The sequence below is a fragment of the Callorhinus ursinus genome, unplaced genomic scaffold (assembly GCF_003265705.2).
Source record: "Callorhinus ursinus isolate GAN/ISIS: 27379988/994484 unplaced genomic scaffold, GSC_fseal_2.0 scaffold4, whole genome shotgun sequence".
Lineage (NCBI taxonomy): Eukaryota > Metazoa > Chordata > Mammalia > Carnivora > Otariidae > Callorhinus > Callorhinus ursinus.
Genome location: NW_027397066.1, coordinates 151,142,588 through 151,156,762, shown reverse-complemented (window position 1 = coordinate 151,156,762; position 14,175 = coordinate 151,142,588). Strand labels below are relative to the sequence as shown.

Genomic DNA, 14,175 nt, shown 5'->3' with positions numbered 1-14,175 from the left:
AGATTTGGCCATCCCGTTCCTCATGAACAGCCACTGAACAGATACTATTTACCTAACCAGGGCTGGGACCTAGATAAGGAGCTCCCCATCCCAAGGGAGACAGACTGTTAAAAAAAACAGTATTAATAAAAAATGAGACCTAGGTAGATCTCATGTAAGCGGTCTTCCCACCACCACATCAAAAATTAAAATTAAAAAATAAAATACACTGGGAGAACTTATTTTTAGAATAAAGAGAAACTAAATGATAAGAAAACCAACTACAAAACAACTCAGTTCAACAAACCTCTAACTGATTAAATGGAGACCATAATTCTCAAGAGTTTATAGAAAATAAATTACCCATCAGGGAAATTCAAATCAAAACCACATTGAGATACCACCTTACACCAGTTAGAATGGCAAAAATTAACAAGGCAGGAAACAACAAATGTTGGTGAGGATGTGGAGAAAGGGGAACCCTCTGACACTGTTGGTGGGAATGCAAGCTGGTACAGCCACTCTGGAAAACAGTATGGAGGTTCCTCAAAAAGTTAAAAATAGAGCTACCCTACTACCCAGCAGTTGCACTACCAGGTATTTACCCCAGAGATACAGATGTAGTAAAAAGAAAGGGTACATGCACCCCAATGTTCATAGCAGCAATATCCACAATAGCCTGTGGAAGGAGCCGAGATGCCCTTGAGCAGATGAATGGATAAAGAAGATGTGGTCCATATATACAATGGAATATTACTCAGCCATCAGAAAGGATGAATACCCACCATTTGCATCGACATGGATGGAACTGGAGGGGATTATGCTAAGTGAAATAAGTCAAGCAGAGAAAGACAATTATCATATGGTTTCACTCATATGTGGAACATAAGCAATAGCATGGAGGACAATGGGGAAGGAAGGGAAAACTGAAGAGGGGGTATCAGAGAGGGAGACGAACCATGAGAGACTATGGGCTCTGGGAAACAAACTGAGGGTTTCAGAGGGGAGGGGGGTGGGGGGATGGGATAGCCGGGTGATGGGCAGTAAGGAGGGTATGTATTGGGATGAGCACTGGGTGTTATATGCAACTAATGAATCACTGAACACTACATCAAAAACTAATGATGTACTGTATGGTGGCTAACATAACATAATAAAAAACTAAATTAATTAAAAAAAGAAAAGAAACATTATTGCTACTATAAACACATACTCCTGTGTTATTATACATATTAAAAATAGAAATCAGTTTTATGCAATAATTTTTTTTATTTTATAAGGAAGAATGATAATATCTTAAAAGTTTAAGCAAAAAAAGAACAAGTAATGCCACCTCCCTACCTGGTTCTGTAAAGTAAGCCCTGCTTCTTGTTTTTGTTCCTAACTGGCTCTGAGTCCATGGAGATGCAATGCCCTATAGCACAGTGCTTCTCAAACTATCAGGGGTGAAGGGCCCACTGTTTTTCTTTTTAAAATCTCCAATCCATTGTGGACCAAGACTTTTGTAAACAGACTACGACTATTTACTAAATAAAGAAAATAAAGTAAACTAGAATACAATAAAATATTTAAAAATACTTGGAAAGTGAAATTTTAAAAAGACATAAAAAATACAAGTTCCAATTTATGAAACTTAATATCAAGCTATAAAAGTTTCTAAATGCTTACTCTAACTTCTGTCCTTGTCATGAGCTGGTCTGTGGACCATACAGTGGCAGTGGTATAAAGTGTTAGCTACCAAAGGAAAGAATGAAAAGGTACTGAGTTCAATGTAGTGCAAGTGGCAATCACCCGAGTGTCAAAAAAATCTGACTCACATCTGACAGAATGTGTGATCTTGGACAAGTCACTGGCCTTTCGAGCCTCAAATGAATCATTTGCAAAACAAGGAAGTAGGGCTACTCAGTTACTTATCTCCAACACAGTTTTGGACTGTGTGCTGTTCTTCAAATGAAATTTAAACAGAGGCCAGTATGTAACACATCAGAACTGTGGTTGAGGTGGGGTTAGGGGAACCCAAAGCTCCTGTCCTAAACCTCCTCTCCCTGGTAAGGCCCCTGAGGCATCTCTGAGGAACTCCAAGGGCTCTATGTGGAGTTGGAAAAAAGACAGCTATGTTTTTTAAGGTCTGTTACAATTCCAACATTCTAACATGCTGTAGCCTTGAGAATTTCACAGCACTCACTCAGAGTCAGGAGACTAAGAAGCTTTCAAGAATACAATCAGGTCTTTGCTATTATGTATATACACAATTCTTAAAGTTGTCATTAACATTTAGAATTCTAGCAACTGGCTGTCAGAAGGGTACAGTGAACAATTTCTTCCAAAAATGGTAACAAAACATCGAACCAGGTCTTAATACTGTAAAGTCTTGCAAACTGGGTCCTGAGGTTCCAGATGATTCAGAATGACGTCATTCTTCCTGCTTCACCTGGTGAGGCTCCAAAGAGGACCCAGAGGGGAGATGGTGATGCCCAGACCCCCATCACCAATGTCCCTGCAGACTACTGCATGAGAAGAGAAGTACTGCCTTCTCACCAACCATGGCCACGCTCTAACCCAAAGGAAGGTTCCTTTTCATACTATTTTCATTACATCACAGGATGAAAATCTGGGAGAGAATGTTATTTCTACTTTCCTGGCAGGACAGAGGGATGGAAGGAAAAATGAGCCAGTATTTCACTCTTCTCTTCCAACACTGGGCCATCTGTGTGTCAATTTCTTATTATCACAAAAGCTCTCAAAACCATTTGCTTGATCTGTCAACAAACAAAAAGCCAAATCTAATCCTTTCAGTCCAAACCTACGCCCTGGCAAAAGTCTAACCAAACAAAACAGTCCAGTGACTTACAACTCTTGGGTTGTTTTGGTAGTCCTTCCCTTCACCCCCTACTTCTTTTTCTTTTCTTCCTCTTTAATGAGTGTCTGATTATAAATTGGGTTTAACTGTAAGACAATATAAATTTTTACTGGTACTAAAACAACTTTCAAAAAAGCAATGACCCACTTTCTCCTTTCTGGCTCTTATAGAGAGTAGAGGCAGGTCCCCCAAACCCTGTTTGAAGTCCTTGCTGCCAGGAGATGGTCGGTTTATGTCTCTTGTCCTAGGACAGGAAAAGGATGCACTCTCGGCACCGTGTGCTAGGGAGAGATAAGGCCAGAGATTTCTGTCCTTAGCACCTTATCAGCTTTTCCTGCTACTTTCCAGAGCAGACAGCACCATGACTGGCAATAAACTAAACTAGTCTAAGGGGGGATGGGGAGGGTCTGGGTTTGTGAGCAGCTTGAGATTGGAGGGAGGGGGGAGGTAGGAAGGGGTATAAAATGAGGAAAAGAGATGAGGTTTTTAATATATCTTAAAATGGTTTGACCCAAATAAAATTGCCCGTTCCCCCCCTTTTTAAACACATTTGTTTTATATCTCTTTTTGCTAAAACCGCTGTAACAGGGATGAAAGGTTTTTTAAGAACTTCCTTTCTGGTTGGAATGCACCACCACTTTCCTTGCTTTGAGCCCTGCCCCTAACTGCCTTGTGCTACTGGCCCCTGGGCACGTAGCACAAGACCCATCTGCTATCTATGCTCTGACAGGGGCCTATAAACCACAGGCTGCAGAGAGAGTGCTTTCTCGGGGCACACGTGCCTCATTTAGACAACTTGTGTTTTCTGCGGCCAATTCCATTTCCATGGTGCAGAGGAACAAGCAAGGCTATGAGAGACTCCTCCAAACACAGAAGGATGTCACTGGTGGTCTCTTTCTGCAACAAATCACACCTGTGAATCCAAGAAGGCTTCTATGCTTTAGAAATCCTGGTCGTTTTCCAGCTGGGGAACAAAGACAGCTGCTAGAGAAGAATCTGGACTAAGCAGGGAAACTTAAAATTAGTTATGGCCTCAGTTACTTCTAATGAACTCATATGAAAGTAATACAGATTTAGCAGTCTTCTTTTAAAAACTTTTACCATGGAAATTTCCAAACATACAAAGCTGAGAAAGTAGTATAATGAACCCAATAATACCCAATACCCAGCTTTAACCATTATCAACACATAACCATTACCAATTCTACTCCCTTCAATTCAAAGCAAATCAAAGATATCATATACTTTCATCTATAAATGTTTTAGTATGTATGTCTACAACATAACAGCTCTAAGAAAAACCCGTAACCAGAACACTATTATCACATAAAAAGATTAGCAGAAATTCTTTTACATCACTAAATATCTAATCTGTGTTCACACTGCTTTTATTGTCTTTTAAGTTATTTCTTATTACAGTTCATTTGAATCAGTTTCCAAATAAGGTCCATATATATATATTGTGATTAGTTGATATGTCTCTTGTCTTTTAGGCTATTCATTCTCATTCCCTCTTTTGTTTTTTCAATTTCTTACTGATGAAAACCAAGGCATTTGTACTACAGAGTTCTCCCAGAATCTGAATTTTGCTGAATGCATCCCTGTGGTATGGTATGGGTTAACATGTTCCCGTCTCACGGATGTCCTGTAAAGTTAAATCTAGAGGCAGCTTTATTTTCTAATGCAGCACTTCTCCAATACAACATGTTGCTTTATGAAAAACTGGAATGGATTCATGGTTAAGTAAGCTTGGGAAACAAACCTATGCTATTCCTCCCTTTGATTCATAATGCACACTATCATCTGAGATATCTAGTAGTTGTTAAACTTCAGAACTTCCCAAACTTATTTCACTTTGGAACCCTTTTTGGTATAAAATTCATTGACACCCCATGGAATTAGTGTTCTGCTTAACCTGTTTTAAGAAGCTCTGTTCACAGAGATACTGCCATGATCTAAATAAGATGAGTAGTTCTCCTGATTAAATCTTATAGCTAAATCTTTGATTTACCTTGTTCTAAGGGGGCAGGCTTTTACCAATGAACCATACATTTTATGCAAAACTGGCAGACACCTGAAAGGGAAGTGACAAGAGGACCAGACAAGCATTTTGTCATGAACAACCACTTGCTAGGTGACTTTGGGAGGAGAGGCTAGCTCTTCCCTAGATATCCCATTATTGACATGAGACTCTCCATTCCCAGGCTTAGTCAGAAATATCACTCTTCCATCTGGTAATGGAAGGTGACAAAGAAATAACACGTCCTAAATCACACAAGTACATATGTATCAAGTTTTAAGACTGTCTATACTCTAATCATTTTCTTTTTAGGATCATGTGCAAGCATTAAGAACTACATATTCTGACCAGTTGGATAATCAGGAAGAAGATCTTAGAACCAGGTTCCACTTAAAAGTTTGTGCAGAGTTCAGAGTACAGAGTTCAACTACAGAATAATGAATAATTTCAAGAGGATAAAAATGGAGAACATAATCAAGAATCAATGAACATATAACAAAATTCAAATTTAAGAAAGCAATTCCTACAAATAAAATGAAATAAATACATGTGATTATTCATCAGTGTTAAATACCTACACAGAATGGAATTCCAAATGACCTTAAAACACCATAATTTGACCATACATACCCTAATGGGATATATCCAAAGGACAAAAAGAAATGGTAAAACAAAACAAAAAACCCTTCAATCTATTTTTTTTTTTTTTTTGGATAATCAAGTTATCGATGTTATTCGGTAACTATCCTGTATGTAATAGGAATAAACAAGTAAGTACAATAATAGTATAATGCTTTTATTTCTAGAAACCATAGATTCTAAGAATTCTTACTGTGGATAAATAAAGATAAAAGATTAATAATGTTAAGTCCTATGGTCCTGAATTTGAACCAGTAATATGAATATAAACTCATAATATCTTTTATTATTAAAAAAATTATAGTTCAGGCGCCTGGGTGGCTCAGTCAGTTGTCTGCCTTCAGCTCAGGCCATGATCCCAGGATTCTGGGATCTAGCCCCATATCGGATTCCCTGCTCAGTCTGCTTCTCTCTCTCCCTCTGCTGCTCCCCCTGCTTGTACATGTGTACTCTCTTTCTCTCTCTCTCTCTCCCCCTCTGTCAAATAAACAAATAAAATCTTAAAAAAAAAATTACAGTTCTATCCATGTAACAAGGGCTAGGAACAAAGACCAACTAATGGCAATGAGCAACCCTACTGCCCAGACTGTGGTCTCTAAACATCATTTACCACCAAAAGGAACCAGGGATAAATGGATGAACCCAAGTCTGAGGCAGCAAATGTACAAAGTAAGCCTGGAAAATCTCTTCCCAGGTAGAAAGGAATGATCAAATACCATTATAAGGTCATGTCAAAAAAATTCAGGAACCAACCTGAAGAGGCTTCCACTGGGCAAAGATGGAAAATCTTATCAATAAAGATAATAAATGCAACGCACTGAAACACAACAGATGTATTTCACTCCATGAATGATACAAAAAAGGAAAACTCATTGGTCACTTTCAGACAACGCTAGAGAACCTCTTCTTTTTGAGAACTGGTAAATAAAGGAAACAAAATATTATTTATTTATTACCTCAGGGTAAACAGATATGTGGAAATTTCTATTCTAAATTTCATTCTAAAATTGAAGAAAAAAAAAGAACAAGGTATGGAGGGAATCCACAGATTGAAAGAAACTTAAAAGCCAAAATTTGGGGCTCCTGGGTGGTTCAGTCAGCTAAGCATCTGCCTTCTGCTCTGGTCATGATCTCAGGGCCCAGGATCAATCCCTGAGTCAGGCTCTTTGCTCAGTGGGGAGTCTGCTTCTCCCTTTCCCTCTGCCCCTCCCTCCCTCCACACTCCTGCTCCCTCTTGCTTTCTCTCTCTCATAAACAAATATCTTTTTTTTTTCTTTAAAGCTTTTATTTATTTGACAGAGACAGAGAACACACGAACAGGGGGAGTGGCAGGCAGAGGGAGAAGCAGGCTGCTTGCTGAGCAAGGAGCCCGATCCAGGACTCGATCCCAGGACTCTGGGATCATGACCTGAGCCATGAAGGCAGATGCTTAACCGATTAAGCCACCCAGGTGTCCCGAAATAAATAAAATTTTTTAAAAAAAGGAAAGCCAAAATGTATAACATTTTGAAAACTGAAAATGAACACTTACTGATGATAGTGCACAATTATTATCAACTTTTATAGACTATAATAATGGCCTTGGAATTATACATTTTAATTAAGTCCTTTAACTTTTAGATATATAAGCTCAAGTACTGAAAAATTTATGGATGAAATGTTACGAGTTCAGGGATTTATTTCAAAGTAACACAGAGAGAAGTGTCTGCGGTATTTGCCTCTCTCTACCCACCTGCACAGTCTAGCCATATCTGTATGCTAGTTGTCCCTTAAAAGGCCCTTTGCTTTTTCAAGGATCTTTGACTTTGTGGAGATGCTCTTCTCTCCTCCTTGTGAGGCCTTTCAACTTGGCCAACTGCTACTCCTTTAAGACGCCACACATCTGTTACCTTCTTTAATTTCTGCAAGCTGAATTCATCACTACATCACATATGTCCCCAGCAATCAATGGCACAGTAATCAATGTCTTTGCTCCAGCTGATTGTGTACATCTTGACTTCCCAACTAGATAGGGACTGTGTCTTATTCACTTAATTCATTTGTCATGCAAAATTGCTATTGGGTGACAAGGACGAATACCTGAGTTAAATAGAAGGAACTGGAAAAGTCTTAAGCTAGGGAAGTACATAGGAAGAAAACAATTAAAATAATATTTCTTGAAGAAAAATGATGAAATAATGAGAGATTATTACACTGAAGGAGTCATAACCAAGACTCTAGGCTGAGCCTGATCCTAAGTTTCAAAGCACAGATAAACAGAAAACAGGCTCTGTTTATGGTTCACTAGTAACTGCAACTCATAGACATCTAATTTTATCTTTTAATTTTAAGAAAGTGCCAACGTATCAGTTCTAGATCTTTATAAGGAAAAAGGAGTCTAAAAAAAAGTGTAACCAATGATGATAATGTGCTATGTATCATGATCCAATTCCAAGTAACTGGGATCTGTTAAACAACAAAGTAATATGAATGGCATGCTTTTACCTCCCTAACAATCCCTTTATCCCTTTATCCCCTTAAAAGGGAGGAAGGGATGAGCATAAGGATGATAATAAAAATCAAATGATTTATTCTTTTTGAGAGAGAGAAAGAGACAGACAGGCAGCAACTTCTTCAACCTCAGCCACAGCAACTTCTTGCTAGACACGTCTCCAAAGGCAAGGGAAACAAAAGCAAAAAGTGAGCTATTGGGACTTCATCAAGATAAAAAGCTTTTGCACAGCAAAGGAAACAGTCAACAAAACCAAAAGACAACCGACAGAATGGGAGAAGTTTTTGCAAATGTCTTATCAGATAAAGGGCTAGTATCCAAAATCCATAAAGAAATGATCAAACTCAACACCCAAAGAACAAATAATCCATTCAAAAAATGGGCAGAAGACATGAACAGACATTTCTCCAAAGAAGACTTATAAATGGTCAGCAGACATATGAAAAAATGCTCAACATCACTTGGTATCAGGGAAATACAAATCAAAAACCACAATGAGATACCAACTCACACCAGTCAGAATGGCTAAAATTGACAAGTCAGGAAACTACAGATGTTGGCGGGGATGCGGAGAAAGGGGAATCCTCTTACACTGTTGGTGGGAATGCAAGCTGGTGCAGCCACTCTGGAAAACAGTAGGGAGGTTCCTCAAAAAGTTGAAAATAGAGCTACCCTATGACCCAGCAACTGCACTACTAGGTATTTACCCAAAAGATACAAATGTAGTGATCTGAAGGGGCAGCTGCACCCCAATGTTTATAGCAATGTCCACAACAGCCAAACTATGGAAAGAGCCCAGATGTCCATTGACAGATGAATGGATAAAGAAGATGTGGTGTGTATACACACACACACACACAGGAATATTACTCAGTCATCAATGAAAAATGAAATCTTACCATTTGCAACAACGTGGATGGAACTGGAGGGTATTATGCTAAGTGAAATAAATCAATCAGAGAAAGACAATTATCACATGATCTCACTCATACGTGGAATTTAAGAAACAAAACAGAGGATCTAGGTGAAGGGAGGGAAAAATGAATGATTTCATAATATGAAATCAGAGAGGAAGACAAACCATAAGAGACTCTTAACTACAGGAAACAAACAGTTGCTGGAGGGGAGTAGGGAGGGAGGATGCGGTGACTGGGTGACGGGCATTAAGGAGGGCACGTGATATAATGAGCACTGGGTGTTATACACAACTGATGAATCATTGAACTCTACCTCTGAAACTAATAATACACTATCTGTTAATTAACTGAATTTAAATAAAATAAAATTTAATATAGCACATGCATGCACAAACAGAGGCGACGGGCAGGGAGGGGCAGGGGGAGAAGGAGAGAATCTTAAGCAGGCTCTGCACTCAGTTTGGAACCCAACGCAGGGCTTGATCTCAAGACCTTGAGAGCCAAAATCAAGAGTTGGATGTTTAACCAACCGAGCCACCCAGGCACCCCAAAATTAAATGGCTGATTTAACTAAATGAAGTGTCAATATTTAACTTTAAAAAATATAGCATAGGGGCTCCTGGGTGGCTCAGTCAGTTGAGTGGCTGCCTTCAGCTTGGGTCATGACCCTGGGGTCCTGGGATAGAGCCTCGCATCGGGCTCCTTGCTCGGTGGAGAGCCTGCTTCTCCCTCTGCCTGCCATTCCCGCTGCTTGTGCTTGCTCTCTGTCTCTCGCTCTCTGTGTCAAATAAATAAATAAAATCTTTAAAAAAAATACCATAAATTTTTAAAAAGATTTTCTTAGGATCACACAGTAAATAGGCATACAATTTCCAATCTGGAACTTCAACAACTTTGGAATAAGAATTAGGTAAATATCTAAAGCTCACATTCTATTTACAAGCTTTACTGATACATAGAAATAAAACTAACTTTACTGATTTCCAAAGTCTACTCAGCAATTTCCTATAGTTACCTACAGTTTAAGGCTAGGTAGCTTCCTACAGCTACCTTCCTTTTAGAAAGGGTGTTGATATGAATTTTCAGATTTTACTTAAGCAAAGTAGCTTCCTTAGGTTGGCTTTCTTATTTGTAGATATAGAAACCCCACCAAATCTAGGTTACTGAAATCAAGGCATAAAATAAATGTAAGCACTTATTAAAAAGTGATTTGGAGTCCAGGCTCACAGAATGCTTCAAGACCAGTCAAGTAGAACTTAGAACCTCTGTATGCTTTTAAGAGTTGGAATGAGAATTACAGAAGTCCTGGATGTCAGGGGACAAAAGTGACTGGAGGCTGGCCGTCATTAGTGCTATTACTGTCATTACTGAAATGACTCCGATGCAGAAAAGATAAACCTGTCAAAGAACAACAGCTGACAAACCAAAACACAACCATTCCAGCCTTGTGTTGTGTGCAGAGACTTGAGTGCCATCTGAAGAAACAAACCTCTGAGTGAACTTCCTAGAGGCTCGGGGGCTTCAGATAAGAATTAACAGAACCTTGACAATCAGAAAGACCCACCAGCACTCTGATTCCTGATAAACATAGAAAATTTATAATTTCAATCTTAGGGAAGAAAAAAATAATTATTTGGAAAATTCCCATAAAGGTTAAAATTCCCTTTGGGTTAAAGACTGAGTTTTAAACAGAATTTTCTCGTTGTTATAAAGCAGTTCCAATAGAAGTACGTAAGATTACAATTTAATGACTACTAAGCATCAAGAAATATGCTAAACTACACCTAGAGCTATTAGTGAGATCCTACTAATTTAGGGCCAAGTTTAAGCCTCTCACATCTCTATGGAAGGACTGGCCTAGCGAATTAACAAATAAGAATCCTCCTTTAGCGTTTAATTTAGAACCAAAGTCTACAAAAGACAAGATTCTTAAGGTTCATCCAACGGTGTTTCAGTGATAAATTATCCAAATGACATAATTACAAAATAGCTTGAATTACAAAGAATTCCTAAGGCTAAGAAAAGAAAGGCATTCAGGTAGCTTCAAGCAATTTAGTAATGCTCATTTATATGCAAACATTTGCTGTACTAATTACAATTAGTTCTTATCAAGTAAGCAGGTTTTTTTCCCCTGTGGCACAAAGGTTCTTCAACTCCAAACTTCAACAAGAAATGTAAGAAAATCTTGAATGTAAACACTTTTCACAACACTGAACAAAACTAGTGTTGAAAGATCCATTTTCAAGTACCTAATTTAGAATGTATGTTGCTTGTGTATGTGGTCTCTACATCTATACACACATGCACCCTAAGTAAGGCTGGAGTAACGCATTATTATAAACAAACACAAACAATGCACTGTAACTAGTTCCTTCCTTCTTAGCTAGACAAGTATTTAGATTGGTTGCCAGGCACATCAAATTCCAGATGGCAGAATTAGTTACCTAAAAAGATTCTGGGCCATGCATACTACTAGATTAAGGGATTTTACATGGCTAACATGGCAGAACTAGAACACAGTAAGTAGAAAGATAAGGCTGTTCATTTTATCTCTGATTGTGCACAGATTCCACGTGACATGAAATGTTCGGATTGTACTTAGGTTAAAGTAGCTTCCCCGGGACAGCTTTTCTATTTGTAGAAATAGAAACCCCAAGTCTAGGTTATTGAAGTCAAGACCTAAGTTTAAGCATTTGTTAAAATGCTATTAGGAGTTCATGATCCGAGTCATTTCCCCCCCATATTCATTAATCCAAAATGCCTTGTAATGCTATAGAATCCTTTGTCATTTGTTTGTCAATATAGTCATTAAAAGTAATTAGCCAGCTGAATTTGTTGATGGCCAAAGAAATCTAATATTTTCTCAGTTTTTCTGTTGTTTTGTAGTAACTAATTGTGTAAGTTTATGATAGTCTGGTGGGAGGGGATGAATAAATTAGGCACAATTTACCATGTGCCACCATGGGAAGAGCCTTAAACTGTAGGTGAATTTCTTGAGGCAATTAAATCTGGTAAATTAGCAGCCAAGGCCAAGTCTGTGAATGGTGTGGACACTTTCTTAAGTCAATGAAAATGTGAAAAGGCCCTAATGCCACTGCTTACTCTTCTCACCTAGTCTGTTCTGTGACAATTATCTGTTTCTTCAACACCAAGTAGCTCATCCATTGCTGGTAAACAGGGAAAATAAAATGTGGAAGCTGTGTGATTTCTCCTAGGCCAGGGGAGCCAGGACTGTGTGGGCAGAATCACACCCCTGGAAGGAAAGGGAAAAAACCCCAAACCTCTCCATATAGCTGCTGTGCTGACAGGATCCCCTCGGTTCTATTTTTAGGAAGTTAAAATGAGCACAGGTAACATGTGCTGGGCCCCCACATCCACCCTTCAGACTGGGGTCTGTTCCCCAAGGAACTGACAACTCTCAGCTGTCAGTCCTCTCCGGGAAGAGCCACCTGTCCTAAGGTCACACCCCCATTCCTGGGAGACAGGGAGGCTGGACCCAGTGACTGGTCAATGCAGGGCCATAAAACCCGGCTTCTGCCAAAGATCTAGGGTGGCTTTGAAGAGGCCCCTGTGGAGTCAGCTGAGGACATATGACTGTATCACAGCAGGCCAACTTCTCTCCTTGCCCAATCCTGCTTCCTCCCTCTTTGCACCCCCTCCCTCCCTGGCTAATAGTCTTGAAAACACCTACCAATGCACTTCCTACATGCTAATTAGCATCCATTTTTAGAGTTGGCTTCCCTCAAACTGATCTGTAACAACACTGGCATCCAGGGCTCTATCCACAAAGAGCTCTCAGCTGGTAGCAGACTGTGTTCACCTTAATGGCGGCCCACAGCTCAGAGTTTGTTCTATTGCTTTTGAACATTTTAAAGATTCCCTAAGTAGTCTCCCTGGTCTGAGTGAATTATCTCATAAGCCAATAATTAGTGTGTGTATGTGTGTGTGTGTGTGTGTGTGTGTGTGTGTGTGTGTGTGTGTGTAAGAGAGAAAAAGAGGTGGTGGGGAGAGGTAAGCAACATGTGTGTTCTTGGTTACAAAACTGCAGAGATTTTAGCAGTCTACCTCTTACCTGATTTTTTTCCCATAAGTTCTATTGTTTTTAATATGGAATTTGTAAAATGTGCCATTTTTCACAAACATATATCTTGTGTTATAGCAGAAATAAATGCCTAAGGGTGCCTGGGTGGCTCAGCTGGGTAAGTGTCTGCCTTGGGCTCAGGTCATGATCCCGGGGTCCTGGGATTGAGCCAAGTTGTGATGCGTCAGGCTCCCGGCTCAGCAGGGAGTCTCCCTCTCCCTCTGCCCCTCCCCCAGCTCGTGTTCTCTCTCTCTCTTAAATAAATAAAACCTTAAAAAGAAAGAAATGCCTATACTTGATGTGGTATTTTATTGTATTTATATTGGACATTATTATTTTGGAAGAGCTTATAATACTAACTGCTGCCTATCAGATTACATTGTAAATTATATGAAGGCAGGAACCATATAAAGAGCCATGCAAGGAAAATTAATGATAAAAGGGGGTCCAGCAGGGATAGTAATTTATGTTATAAAATGATCCAGTGTAGCATTTCTTTAAAAAGTGAATGTATTATTTTTAAAAAAGTGAATGTATTAAAGGACACTATAAAGATAAAATCAACAATATCCAGAATATGGAAAATTCTATAAGACAAGGAACCCAAGTTTTCTTCAACAATAAAATGCAAGGAAAAAAGAAGAAGTGGGAACTTATAGGTTAAGAGAGTAAAAGATATTATCAAATCACAATACATAGATCTTGTTAGAATCCTAATTCAAGCACACACATGCAAACTAAAAAATTATAAGATAGCTGGGGAAATGTGAACACTAACTGGATTTGATGACATTCAGGGACTGTGGTTAATTTTTTAAAGCTGTAATAATGGTACTGTGGTTGTGTGTTTAAGAGTTCTTCTCTGTAGGGGCGCCTGGGTGGTTCGGTCGTTGGGTGTCTGCCTTCGGCTCAGGTCATGATCCCAGGGTCCTGGGATCGAGCCCCGCATCGGGCTCCCCGCTCAGCGGGAAGCCTGCTTCTCCCTCTCCCACTCCCCCTGCTTGTGTTGCCTCTCTCGCTGTGTCTCTCTCTGTCAAATAAATAAATAAAATCTTAAAAAAAAAAGAATCCTTCTCTTTAAAAAAGTCCTTCTCTTTTAGAGATGTATAATGAAATGTTAAAATAAGATACTAAGATAAAATGATACGATGTCTAGGAATTGCTTCAGTAACTGGGGAGAGAGTGGAG

General features: G+C 39.2%; 1 protein-coding gene across 3 annotated transcripts in view; it reads right to left on the bottom strand.

Annotated features, from left to right (window-relative positions):
* The window catches only part of PINX1 (PIN2 (TERF1) interacting telomerase inhibitor 1), an 87,272-nt gene that overhangs the window by 10,861 nt on the left and 62,236 nt on the right, over positions 1 to 14,175 (bottom strand). The gene's annotated exons all lie outside the window — the stretch shown is intronic.